Here is a 14,644-nt window from a genome sequence, read left to right as displayed (position 1 = left end):
TATCCATCTGCCTCGTCTAATTCCCACAGCAAACTTAAGTGGTACTACCCCATTTTATAGATGGTATAATCGAAGCAGATTAAGAAACTGACTCAAGGTTAAGCTCTAAGTGGTGGAAGCAGAATTCATATCCAGGCATACAAGTCATGGCTATAGTAAGAAATGAGTGGCACACATGAACACTGGAACTCGAGAAGTTTAATCAATGCATGAGGAAAGTAGAGGAAAGTATTCTAGGGCTAGTTCCAGTGGAATCCACTACTGTCCCTGGTTCAAAGGGGCAGGGGAGGTGGTGCTCATCAGCAAACTGTGTCTTTCAGAAGCTCTGATCATTGGTCAGGGATATAGGCAGCCCATGGGGACCACAGAGAGGAAGCTGGTGGACTTAGTAGTCTGACCACACACCCTTCCTTCTCTCTGCTGGAGCGCCCCCCTGCCCCACCATTGGTAAAACTGAATGTGAAGCCAACACTTTCTGTGAGCAGATTCTTCGAGACTTTTGAGTTTCAGATCTGAGTCAGTGGATGAAAGAAAAGTGGAAGTATTAGCACTCAGTCCTGTCCAACTCTTTGAGACTCCATGGACTGTAGCCTGCCAGGCTCCTTGGCCCATGGAATTCTCCAGGCAAGAATACTAGAGTAGTTTGCCATTCTCTTCTCTAGGGGATCTTCCTGACCCAGGGATGGAACCTGGGTCTCCTGCACTGCAGGCGAATTCTTTACCATCTGAGCTACCAGGGAAGCCCTGAATCAGTGGATAAACCATAGCAAGTGAGAACCCAGAACCATACAAACTAATAGACCCATAAGATAACAAGGACATGAAAATCTTGGGTAGGCTTAGACTTTCCCAGGGTTTAAGACTATTATATCTAGATATCAAGAGTAGGAAACTTGAGTTCTGTTTGATGTCTGGTTTGCATACAGATAGAAGTCACATGGACTTCCCTGGTGGCTCAGTTGGTAAAGAATCAGCCTGCAATGCAAGAGAATTGGGTTCAATCGCTGGTTTGGGAAGATTCTGGAGAAAGGAATGGCTACCCAATCTGGTATTCTTGCTTTGAGAATTCCACGGACAGAGGAGCCTGGTGGGCTACAGCCTATGGGGTCCCAAAGAGTTGTACACAACTGAGTGACTAACACAGATACAAAGTTCATGTAGGTTCCAAGTTATATTTACTGATGGCTGAACTTTTCATTGTTCTGAAATATATATGCAGTTAGTTCTGCTGTATAATTTGTTTTGAAAAGATAGTTTTCTTACAACATGATTGATATGTTAGGGAACAGTTTGAGTGTAATTTCTTGTGCACCATTTTGTCCAGTAGAAATACTAGACTGAAGGCAGAAAGCTGCATCAGCTAAATAAAGATGTATAGGAATATACAAAGTCCACCCCGCCACACACACATACCTTAAAATCTACCACTTATCTCAGTTTCTTGTGTTACGAGCCACATCCATGCATACCTGATATTATAACTTTCCATATAAATGCATGATTTCACATAATACAGTGATTCTTAGGAAAGAATATGTCACATTGCAGCAGGACTGGGTGTAAGTATCACTGATGGGCCAAAGCCTTATCTCAACAACTGGCGTTTCACTTCCTGACTCTTCCAAGCAGTCTCTGAATCATGAAAGGTTCAAGCTAAACCATGTGTCCTCTTAGAAGTTATCCTAGTTTTCCTTGTCTGTGTTTGAGCCCTTCCTTCCCCAAATCTCTACTGAGGGCTTTTCTCCTCACATGTTTTGTAGATCATGGGTGGAAAGTGAAAGTGAAAGACACTCAGTTGAGTCCGACTCTTTGTGACCCCATGGGCTATACAGTCCATGGAATTCTCCAGGCCAGAATACTGGAGTGGGTAGCCTTTCCCTCCTCCAGGGGAATCTTCTCAACCCAGGGTTCAAACCCAGGTCTCCCGCATTGCAGATGGATTCTTTACCAGCTGAGCCACAAGGGAAGCCCAAGAATACTGGAGTGGATAGCCTATCCCTTCTCCAGCGGATCTTCCCAACCCAGGAACTGAACTAAGGTCTCCTACCTTGCAGGCAGATTCTTTACCAACTGAGCTATCCGGGAAGCCAGAGTCTGTCAAAAGAAAACAGGGCCTACTCTCTCCCCACCAGAGAGGTGATAAAACTTGAGTTTAAACCTTTTCTGCTTTGTCTAGGCCAGAGGTTTTCCTAACATCAAACCATCGACTAGTGGTGGTCAATCAAGAAGTTCCTAAAGTCCTTAGGAAAGTAAGATAAATAAAAATAATGTGACCATTTTTTCATAAAATGAGATTCATTGAAAAAGGATTATCTTTTATTCTGATCTTTTCTACATGAAATGGTCATTATCTGGTGTTTTATTTTTCTTATCACCTTTACCTTCCAAAATGAAAATAGTTTTAAAGTCTGTTTCCCAATTTTTTTTAATTTTTTAAATTTATTTATTTTTTAATTGAAGAATAATTGCTGTATTATAAAGTTCTAACATCTAGGCATCACGTCTTCTCTAGATATGCAATTATAGTTTGCCAGCCCTCAGGGGATGTTCTGGGCTCTATTATCTTCCTGATCATGGGATTTTGGCAAATGTACTGTCAAGAGAGCATACCTGTTAGCAGCCCCTGAAGAGAAAATCCAGAACTCCTACGTCCTCCATTGAAATATTCAAACTGAAAGTTTTAAATCAAATACTTAATTTCCCATACTGTATCACTTTCTGCATTCAAGTATAGTATGGGACAGCAGTCAATAGGAGACACAAAGAAAGGTAACCAGATGTGCCTAGGCAATATTGAAAATCAATGTCTAGTCCCATGTCCTTCTACCCTGGCCCAGAGGGTGAGGGAATTCACCAAACCTGGGAGGAAACATAGTTTCAGGACCAAAGTGAGGCAGCCAGGGGCAAGGAGATTGGGTAGGAAGCGAATGGCCTTGGAAGCTTTATTTCATTCTTACATGAAGAGAACTACACCATGTAATGTTGAAAGAGGAAGCTGACACTACAAACTGAATAAAGGTAATAAAACAGTTGTTCTTCACCTTTTTCAATAACCTGTTCATCCTGTCTAACTCCCTAGGGACTTTCTCTCTCTCTTTCTCTCTCTCTCTCTCTCCTTCTCTCACTCTCGTTCTCTCTCGCTCGCTCTCTCTCTCTCTTTCTCACACACACACACACACATCAATATATAGAGAGATATGTGCTGTGCTGGGCTTAGTCACTCAGTCATGTCCCACTCTTTCGGACGCCATGGACTGTAGCCCTCCAGGCTCCTCTGTCCAGGGGATTCTCCAGGCAAGAATACTGGAGTGGGTTGCCATGTCCTCTTCCAGGGGTTCTTCCCAACCCAGGGATCAAACCCAGGTCTCCTGCACTGCAGGTGGATTCTTTACCATCTGAGCCACCAGAGAAGCTATAGAGAGATATAGCCATTCCCTGTTCTAAAGGAATTAAACATGTTTTTTTTTTAAACATGTTTTAAAAAAAAAAAAATACTCTTAAGAGAATGAAGTAAAAGATATAATAAGGAGGGAGGAGCCAAGATGGCGGAGGAGTAGGACAGGGAGAACACTTTCTCCCCCACAAATTCATCAAAAGAGCATTTAAACGTCGAGTAAATTCCACAAAACAACTTCTGAATGCCGGCAGAGGACATCAGGCACCCAGAAAAGCAATCCAACTCTTCAAAAGGAGGTAGGAAAAAATATAAAAGACAAAAAAAGAGACAAAAGAGGGAGGGACGGAGCTCCGTCCCGGGAAGGGAGTCTTAAAAAGAGAGAAGTTTCCAAACACCAGGAAACCTTCTCACTGCCGAATCTGTGCCGAGCTTTGGAAGCACAGAGGGCAACGTAACAGGAAGAAAAAATAAATAAACAATTAAAACTCGAAGATTGCGAGTCCTACGGTAACTCCCCCAGTGGAGAAGCAGCGCAGACGCCTGCAGGCGCCATTAACAAGCGGGGGCTGGGCAGGGAGGCGCAGCGCGGGCTGCATCGCTTAGAGTAAGAATCTGGCCTGAATACCCTGAGCACTATCTGAGCGAAATAATTTGGGCTAACAAACCAGACTGTGGGATATCTACTATGCGAAAAGCCAGCCCCAACCTAAGACCGCCAGGCCCGTGCACGGAACAAAGAATTGAACAGAGATAGCCGGCTGCAGACCTTCCCCCTCCGGTGATAGGCAGCCAGAGCCGGAAGGGGGCAATCGCAGCCCCAGAGAGACATTATCTATAAAACTGTAAGCAGGCTTCTTTGCTAACTAAAACTTCTTGGGGGTCTGGACGGTTAACATCTGCCTAAGAAGGTGCGCCGGTTTTGCGCCCAGATAACCGAGTGGCGGGGAGGCGATAAGTCGCAGCATTAGCGCTCGCCAAACACCTCATCACTTGAGCTGCTTGGACCTGGGAAGAGCACAATACTCAGGCCCAACTGAGTCTGCGCCTCTGAGGACTATCCGAGTGCCTGAACCTGAGCGGCTTGGACCTGGGAGGTACATGCAACCCAGGGCCAGCCTTGGATTGTTCCCGGCGGAACAACCTAGAGCCCGAGCAGTGTGGGCAGGGAGGCTACACGCGCAGTGAGCGGGGGCAGACCCAGTGTGGCTGAGGCACTGCGAGCGCACGCCAGTGTTATTTGCTTGCAGCATCCCTCCCTCCCTCCCCACAGCGCGACTGAACAAAGAGAAGAAATACAGTTCCACCCATCAGAACACTGACACAAGCTTCCCTAACCAGGAAACCTTGACAAGCCACCTGTACAAACCCACACACAGTGAGGAATAGCCACAATAAAGAGAACTCCACAAACTGCCAGAATACAGAAAGGACACCCCATACTCAGCAATTTAAACAAGATGAAGAGACAGAGGAATAGCCAGCAGATAAAGGAACAGGATAAATGCCCACCAAACCAAACAAAAGAGGAAGAGATAGGGAATCTACCTGATAAAGAATTCCGAATAATGATAGTGAAATTGATCCAAAATCTAGAAATTAAAATGGAATCACAGATAAATAGCTTGGAGACAAGGATTGAGAAGATGCAAGAAAGGTTTAACAAGGACCTAGAAGAAATAAAAAAGAGTCAATATACAATGAATAATGCAATAAATGAAATTAAAAACACTCTGGAGGCAACAAATAGTAGAATAACAGAGGCAGAAGATAGGATTAGTGAATTAGAAGATAGAATGGTAGAAATAAATGAATCAGAGAGAATAAAAGAAAAACGAATTAAAAGAAATGAGGACAATCTCAGAGACCTCCAGGACAATATTAAACGCTACAACATTCGAATCATAGGGGTTCCAGAAGAAGAAGACAAAAAGAAAGACCATGAGAAAATACTTGAGGAGATAATAGTTGAAAACTTCCCTAAACTGGGGAAGGAAATAATCACCCAAGTCCAAGAAACCCAGAGAATCCCAAACAGGATAAACCCAAGGCGAAACACCCCAAGACACATATTACTCAAATTAACAAAGATCAAACACAAAGAACAAATATTAAAAGCAGCAAGGGAAAAACAACAAATAACACACAAGGGATTTCCCATAAGGATAACAGCTGATCTTTCAATAGAAACTCTTCAAGCCAGGAGGGAATGGCAAGACATACTTAAAATGATGAAAGAAAATAACCTACAGCCCAGATTATTGTACCCAGCAAGGATTTCATTCAAGTATGAAGGAGAAATCAAAAGCTTCTCAGATAAGCAAAAGCTGAGAGAATTCTGCACCACCAAACCAGCTCTACAACAAATATTAAAGGATATTCTCTAGACAGGAAACACAAAAATGGTGTATAAATTCGAACCCCAAACAATAAAGTAAATGGCAACGGGATCATACTTATCAGTAATTACCTTAAACGTAAATGGGTTGAATGCCCCAACCAAAAGACAAAGACTGGCTGAATGGATACAAAAACAAGACCCCTACATATGTTGTCTACAGGAGACCCACCTCAAAACAGGGGACACATACAGACTGAAAGTGAAGGGCTGGAAAAAGATTTTCCATGCAAATAGGGACCAAAAGAAAGCAGGAGTAGCAACACTCATATCAGATAAAATAGACTTTAAAACAAAGGCTGTGAAAAGAGACAAAGAAGGTCACTACATAATGATCAAAGGATCAATCCAAGAAGAAGATATAACAATTATAAATATATATGCACCCAACATGGGAGCACCGCAGTATGTAAGACAAATGCTAACAAGTATGAAAGGAGAAATTAACAATAACACAATAATAGTGGGAGACTTTAATACCCCACTCACACCTATGGATAGATCAACTAAACAGAAAATTAATAAGGAAACACAAACTTTAAACGATACAATAGACCAGTTAGACCTAATTGATATCTATAGGACATTTCATCCCAAAACAATGAATTTCACCTTTTTCTCAAGCGCACATGGAACCTTCTCCAGGATAGATCACATCCTGGGCCATAAAGCTAGCCTTGGTAAATTCAAAAAAATAGAAATCATTCCAAGCATCTTTTCTGACCACAATGCAGTAAGATTAGATCTCAATTACAGGAGAAAAACTATTAAAAATTCCAACATATGGAGGCTGAACAACACGCTGCTGAATAACAAACAAATCACAGAAGAAATCAAAAAAGAAATCAAAATTTGCATAGAAACGAATGAAAATGAAAACACAACAACCCAAAACCTGTGGGACACAGTAAAAGCAGTCCTAAGGGGAAAGTTCATAGCAATACAGGCACACCTCAAGAAACAAGAAAAAAGTCAAATAAATAACCTAACTCTACACCTCAAACAACTAGAAAAGGAAGAAATGAAGAACCCCAGGGTTAGTAGAAGGAAAGAAATCTTAAAAATTAGAGCAGAAATAAATGCAAAAGAAACAAAAGAGACCATAGCAAAAATCAACAAAGCCAAAAGCTGGTTCTTTGAAAGGATAAATAAAATTGACAAACCATTAGCCAGACTCATCAAGAAACAAAGGGAGAAAAATCAAATCAATAAAATTAGAAATGACAGTGGAGAGATCACAACAGACAACATAGAAATACAAAGGATCATAAGAGACTATTATCAACAATTATATGCCAATAAAATGGACAACGAGGAAGAAATGGACAAATTCTTAGAAAAGTACAACTTTCCAAAACTCGACCAGGAAGAAATAGAAAACCTTAACAGACCCATCACTAGCACGGAAATTGAAACTGTAATCAAAAATCTTCCAGCAAACAAAAGCCCAGGTCCAGACAGCTTCACAGCTGAATTCTACCAAAAATTTAGAGAAGAGCTAACACCTATCCTGCTCAAACTCTTCCAGAAAATTGCAGAGGAAGGTAAACTTCCAAACTCATTCTATGAGGCCACCATCACCCTAATACCAAAACCTGACAAAGATCCCACAAAAAAAGAAAACTACAGGCCAATATCACTGATGAACATAGATGCAAAAATCCTAAACAAAATTCTAGCAATCAGAATCCAACAACACATTAAAAAGATCATACACCATGACCAAGTGGGCTTTATTCCAGGGATGCAAGAATTCTTCAATATCTGCAAATCAATCAATGTAATACACCACATTAACAAATTGAAAAACAAAAACCATATGATTATCTCAATAGATGCAGAGAAAGCCTTTGACAAAATTCAACACCCATTTATGATAAAAACTCTCCAGAAAGCAGGAATAGAAGGAACATACCTCAACATAATAAAAGCTATATATGACAAACCCACAGCAAACATTATCCTCAATGGTGAAAAATTGAAAGCATTTCCTCTAAAGTCAGGAACAAGACAAGGGTGCCCACTTTCACCATTACTATTCAACATAGTTTTGGAAGTTTTGGCCACAGCAATCAGAGCAGAAAAAGAAATAAAAGGAATACAAATTGGAAAAGAAGAAGGAAAACTCTCACTATTTGCAGATGACATGATCCTCTACATAGAAAACCCTAAAGACTCCACCAGAAAATTACTAGAACTAATCAATGATTATAGTAAAGTTGCAGGATATAAAATCAACACACAGAAATCCCTTGCATTCCTATACACTAATAATGAGAAAACAGAAAGAGAAATTAAGGAAACAATTCCATTCACCATTGCAAAGGAAAGAATAAAATACTTAGGAATATATCTACCTAAAGAAACTAAAGACCTATATATAGAAAACTATAAAACACTGGTGAAAGAAATCAAAGAGGACACTAATGGAGAAATATACCATGTTCATGGATTGGAAGAATCAATATAGTGAAAATGAGTATACTAGCCAAAGCAATTTATAGATTCAATGCAATCCCTATCAAGCTACCAACAGTATTCTTCACAGAGCTAGAACAAATAATTTCACAATTTGTATGGAAATACAAAAAACCTCGAATAGCCAAAGCGATCTTGAGAAAGAATGGAACTGGAGGAATCAACCTACCTGACTTCAGGCTCTACTACAAAGCCACAGTTATCAAGACAGTATGGTACTGGCACAAAGACAGAAATATAGATCAATGGAACAAAATAGAAAGCCCAGAGATAAATCCACGCACATATGGACACCTTATCTTTGACAAAGGAGGCAAGAATATACAGTGGATTAAAGACAATCTCTTTAACAAGTGGTGCTGGGAAATCTGGTCAACCACTTGTAAAAGAATGAAACTAGAACACTTTCTAACACCATATACAAAAATAAACTCAAAATGGATTAAAGATCTCAACATAAGACCAGAAACTATAAAACTCCTAGAGGAGAACATAGGCAAAACACTCTCTGACATACATCACAGCAGGATCCTCTATGACCCACCTCCCAGAATATTGGAAATAAAAGCAAAAATAAACAAATGGGACCTAATTAAACTTAAAAGCTTCTGCACATCAAAGGAAACTATTAGCAAGGTGAAAAGACAGCCTTCAGAATGGGAGAAAATAATAGCAAATGAAGCAACCGACAAACAACTAATCTCAAAAATATACAAGCAACTCCTACAGCTCAACTCCAGAAAAATAAATGACCCAATCAAAAAATGGGCCAAAGATCTAAATAGACATTTCTCCAAAGAAGACATACAGATGGCTAACAAACACTTGAAAAGATGTTCAACATCACTCTTTATCAGAGAAATGCAAATCAAAACCACTATGAGGTACCATCTCACACCAGTCAGAATGGCTGCGATCCAAAAGTCTACAAATAATAAATGCTGGAGAGGGTGTGGAGAAAAGGGAACCCTCTTACACTGTTGGTGGGAATGCAAATTAGTACAGCCACTATGGAGAACAGTGTGGAGATTCCTTAAAAAACTGGAAATAGAACTGCCTTATGATCCAGCAATCCCACTGCTGGGCATACACACTGAGGAAACCAGAAGGGAAAGAGACATGTGTACCCCAATGTTCATCGCAGCACTGTTTATAATAGCCAGGACATGGAAGCAACCTAGATGTCCATCAGCAGATGAATGGATAAGAAAGCTGTGGTACATATACACAATGGAGTATTACTCAGCCATTAAAAAGAATACATTTGAATCAGTTCTAATGAGGTGGATGAAACTGGAGACTATTATACAGAGTGAAGTAAGCCAGAAGGAAAAACATAAATACAGTATACTAACGCATGTATATGGAATTTAGAAAGATGGTAACGATAACCCTGTGTACGAGACAGCAAAAGAGACACTGACGTATAGACCAGTCTTATGGACTCTGTGGGAGAGGGTGGGAAGATTTGGGAGAATGTCATTAAAACATGTGAAATGTCATGTATGAAACGAGATGCCAGTCCAGGTTCAGTGCACGATGCTGGATGCTTGGGGCTGGTGCGCTGGGAAGGCCCAGGGGGATGGTATGGGGAGGTTGGGAGGGAGGAGGGTTCAGGATGGGGAGCATGTGATTTTTTTTTAAAAAATAAAAAAAAAAAAAAAGATATAATAAGGACAAAAGTAAATCGAATTCAGAAAAAATAAAAAGAATGTGTGTTGGAATGATTAATTTCAAGAACTCTATGAAGTAGAAGTTAGAATGCGTGTAGAAACAGCAAATAAACCAGCCTCTTAATCAGGATGGTGTGGGGTGGGAGTAGGGAAGCAATGGGAAATGAAGTTAGATGAGGAAACCAAAACCAGTTTATAGACAGCTTGGATGTAAAGAAAAGAATTGCAGTCTCTGCCTCCTCTTTTATTAGCTCCTTTCTGACATGTTCTCTTACCTCCAATTCCAATCTCTTTAATTCTACTGATTTTACTCCTTACTCAAAAGTAGGCAATGTGGACCAGACCCTAAGTTCTGTGAATAGTTGTTTAAGGCTTATAGGTTGCATTTTGTCTTTGCAAAGATGTGACTGTTCAAGTTAAGGACATACTGTCTGGAAGGACCACAGGGCTGGCAGAAGCACTGGCACCCCAGGGGTCTTTCAGTCAAAGGAACACTACAGTATTTATACTGGTCAGAGTAATTCCCAGATTCCTATCACCTTCAGTCTGCTGAACCACCATTGTGATTCAGGAAAGGAATTTAAGTCTTGTGAAAAAAAATTATCATTATGAAATTCATTTAAACAGGTATTTTAGGAGATTATAGTCCTTGCAACACAACTTCAATAAATTGCTGTTGCTTTTTGGTTGCTAAATTGTGTCCAAACCTTTTGTCACCCCATGGATTATAGCCCACCAGGCTCCTGTGTCCATGGGATTTCCCAGGCAAGAATACTGGAGTGGGTTGCCATTTCCTTCTCCAGGGGATCTTCCTGACCCAGGGATCAAAGCTGCTTGAGACCTACCTCTCCTGCTTGGCAGACAGATTCTTTACCACTGAGCCACCAGGGAAGCCCCTTCAACAAATTATAGGCCTGCTAATACTTAACCAATACTTATTTTACTTTTATCTGTGAACTTTGATGAGACTTCCTGGGCATTTTAAAGCCCGATTAGTCCAAAGGGGTAATGAATTATGAACATCTAGTCTTATTTCTGTTGTGCTGTTATTTTCCTAATCATTTTTGGTTTCACAGTCTTCCACATCTAGGATAACTATTGGATTATTTCCCCCTTCTTTCTGGTACATTTAGAGTTCAGTTTGAGAGCACATCATCCCTCATCCCTCAGAAGAAATAACAAGAATGTTCATGTCTAGTTTTAACAAGTGGGTGATCGACCCCAACTTTGGAGTCAGAACTTCACACTCTCGAAAGAGACCATTATGTGTAACTTTTCACCCTGTGAGAAAAGCAGGATACATCAAGCCTCCACTGAAGGTTTTTCTTTCATCTTTACGAGTCCCTCTCATGAGCTAATTTCTTTCATAGACGATCTAAGCCCCTTAAAGAGCAGGACTGCGCCCTGACAGACACACTGGCAGGCAGTTGATCATTAATTTTACATGCTCCACATCTGCTGTCTGCTGGACTGTATATTGTTTGCGAGACTTCCTCCCATCAATACAGAAAGGCTGCTGTGCACGGGTCAGGGTGAGATCTTTATCTGAGCTATTATCAGCAGTCCAGACAGACTCTCAGGCTTTCCCTCAACAAGTCCAAGTTTGCAGAGTTCACAGGGCTTAAACCTACATGAATACAGTAGGATTTTTTATGCAAAACAACAGCTGCAGAGGCAGTCTCCACAACACGCCCCCGCTGAGTATGTGCAGATACTAAAAACAGGTGCATCTCCAGACTAAAACTGCTGTGTGCTGTAAAAAAAAAAAATTTTAAAGCATGACATTCACTTCTTCATCAGACCAAGGTCTCAATAAAGTATGTAGTGGAGGCACATAAAGGAATTCAGAAACACGATCAGCTGAAATACCAAGGCTTAAAAAAAAAAAAAAAAAGCCATAAAGGTAGAACATAAAATCCCCAGAGCAGAATTTCTGTTCTCTTACTTTTGGTGAGCATGCCACCTTTTGAAAGTCTCAGGAGGCTGCCAGCCCTGCACATAATAAAAGCAACTTTTAAACGGCAAGCTAATTAAATTATATCATCTTTCTTCTCTTTCTTGGACTCAGTCTAGGGTTCCAGTTTTAGACCATGTGGGGAAAAGTTGACATTAGGGCTTGTGTGGGTGGAGGAGAGGTCAGATCTGACCATGATCCTGTCCAAATAATGTCTTGCAGCCTGGCTCAAGGGTGGGACGTGCAGGCTGGAAAGAGTGAGCCCCCGGCAGAGGGGTGACACTTCGGTGGCCCCAAGGCCAGGAAGGCTGCAAAGGCGGTGCCCAGTAAATGTCAACGCTGTGTTGGCTCTTTCCACTTGAAAGTGACTTGCAGCAGTTTACTTAGAAATGAACACTGCCTCATACAGAAAGGGGGAAAGGAACGCATGTTGTTTCCAGACATAATTGAGATTGAACTCTAACCAATTCCGAAACAAGCGTTACTTTCCGCAGCCCCAGAGAAGCCAGCTGGCCCCACGGCAGGAGGGAAGTATTGCAATCGCCGGGGACACAGAGTGCTCTGTCTGCAGCCCGCGAGAGAGGCGGCGCTGTCACCTGGGCTGCCCATTCATCTTTGTGTGTCCGCGTGGCAGGGGTGGTGTGAGGAGGAGGTTACGTGCCCCCTCCAATGTGAGTGCCGCTTCTGGGGTCTACGTGGTCCCCAACACCACTTCCAGTCGAGGCACTGCTGATCCGGGAAAGGGCTCAAGGTTACTTTCAACCTGCTTGTAGATTTCAATACTGCTGGCCTGTCCTGCAGAGCTCTGAGCATATCCTTGCCTCCTAGAGCATATCCTTGCCTGACTTCTCCCCAGGCTCTTAGTGAAGTCTCCAGTGGCCCTTGAGGAAACCAGGGACAAGTCCAGGGACAAGACTCAGCCTCACCATTATACTGACGTGTGAAAGCTCTCTTTGGAGGCCAGCCGCGCTTAACAGCCTCGATTTGGAGACCGAGAATTCTCAAATTATATAAAAGCTGAGTAAAAATAATGATGCTGCTGCTGCCTTTTATTATAGAAGTTACACATTTAGTCTCTTGCAACCCGACTCCTGGGGATGTGAGTGTGACTGCATTGCTGACTCACTGGCTTGGGACCCTCTTGAGTTTCTATCTTCAGCAGAAAGCCGGGACTTTGATCTGGAGTAAAACAAATTCTGATGAAGGGAGTAGTTGCAGAAATAATTTTCTTAGACATCATGGCACTATTTTGAAGCTATACATTCTTAATGGTATGCTTTTTCAGATTTTTTTTAAGGTACTCAGTCATGCCCAATTCTGTGTGGCCCCATGGACTGTATCCCTCCATCCTTCTCTGTCCATGGGGCTCTCCAAGGAAGAATACTAGAGTGGGTTGCCTTTCCCTTCTCCAGGGGATCTTCCCGACCAAGGGCTTGAACCTGGGTCTCTTGTGTCTCCTGCATTGGCAGGTGGATGTTTTACTACTGTCCCACCTTGGAAGCCCCTTTTTGTTTTAAGGAAGATGGTAAAAGGGATTGAAGGTTTTCAGGGTTCTTTTTTTTTTAATATCATAAGGTTACCTTTGGGCTTCCCTGGTAGCTTAGCTGATAAATAATCCGCCTGCAGTGCAGGAGGCCCCGGTTCAATTCCTGAGTCAGGAAGATCCCCGGGAGAAGGTATAGGATACCCACTCCAGTATTCATGGGTTTCCCTGGTGGCTCAGATGGTAAAAAATCCACCTGCAATGCAGGAGACCTGGGTTCGATCCCTGGGTCGGGAAGATCCCCTGGAGGAGAGCATGGCAACCCACTCCAGTATTCTTGCCTGGAGAATCCCCATGGACAGAGGAGCCTGGAGGGCTACAGTCTATGGGGTCACAAAGACTTGAACATGACTGAGTGACTAAGCACACACATACAAGGTTACCTTCTGTCCCCACAATTCCATTGTCAAGAGAAAGAACTGAATTTTACTATTGAATTAACTGTCAAAAAGATAGTTGATACAAATTCAAGTATACTGAATGTATTTAGCTAAGATGTTTACATATTGATAAAACATTTCCAAATGTAGATAGAGGTGAGTAGCTGCTGAAGTTTGTTTGTCTGCCAAAACAGAGGCGGCAAGCAGTCTGGGTTGAGATTGAAAAATGAGGCATTAAATCTTCCTCTGTTTAGCTGGGGGAGAGGAGTTGTCAGAATCAAGTCTGCCTTCAGAAAATGGAGTGATCAAGAGAGTCCAGGTCACATTGTAACAAACAGCATGGCCTTTTCCAGTAGACTGATCTGCTTTCAGAGCCAGTTCTGCCAGCGGGAAACCTGAACACATTGTCTGAACTCTCAAAGCTTTGTTTGCCACATTTTAGACTACCTGAAGTCATGTTAGAGCTTCCCAGATGGGGCAAATGGTAAATAACCTGCCTGCCAATGCGGGTAGATGTAAGAGACGTGGGTTCGATCCCTGGGTCAGGAAAATCCCCTGGAGGAGAGCATGGAAACCCACTCCAGTATTCCTGCCTGAAGAATCCCAGGGACAGAGCCTGGTGGGCTACAGTCCATAAGATTGCAAAGAGTCAGACACGACCGAAGAGACTTAGCACACATGCAGGAAGGCTGTTATGCTGACTAAATGAAGCAGTGGATGTATGAAAGGTCCACTGATGTTGTCTGATGTCATAAGCAAGAGTCTCAACACCAAGCATGAGAAGCAAAGAAGAGAATGTCCAGACTGCAAAATAGATGAACAAC

This window comes from Bos grunniens, chromosome 12 (genome assembly GCF_055505025.1).
Source record: "Bos grunniens cultivar Pamir isolate PY7600 chromosome 12, Bosgru_T2T1.0, whole genome shotgun sequence".
NCBI classification, from domain to species: Eukaryota; Metazoa; Chordata; class Mammalia; order Artiodactyla; family Bovidae; genus Bos; species Bos grunniens.
The sequence above is the reverse complement of the archived record's forward strand: the minus strand, read 5'-3'. Positions refer to the sequence as shown.